Genomic DNA, 216 nt, shown 5'->3' with positions numbered 1-216 from the left:
TGCTGTGTTGGTGTAAATGTGTCAGGTTTTTCATTGCTGTGTTGGTGTAAATGTGTCAGGTTTTTCATTGCTGTGTTGGTGTAAATGTGTCAGGTTTTCTCTGCTGCGTTGGTGTGAATGTTTCAGGTTTTCATTGCTGTGTTGGTGTAAATGTGTCAGGTTTTCATTGCTGTGTTGTGTAAATGTGTCAGGTTTTCACTGCTGTGTTGGTGTAAA

This window comes from Geospiza fortis, unplaced genomic scaffold, assembly GCF_000277835.1.
Source record: "Geospiza fortis unplaced genomic scaffold, GeoFor_1.0 scaffold150, whole genome shotgun sequence".
Classification (NCBI taxonomy): domain Eukaryota; kingdom Metazoa; phylum Chordata; class Aves; order Passeriformes; family Thraupidae; genus Geospiza; species Geospiza fortis.
Note: the sequence above shows the minus strand (reverse complement) of the source record.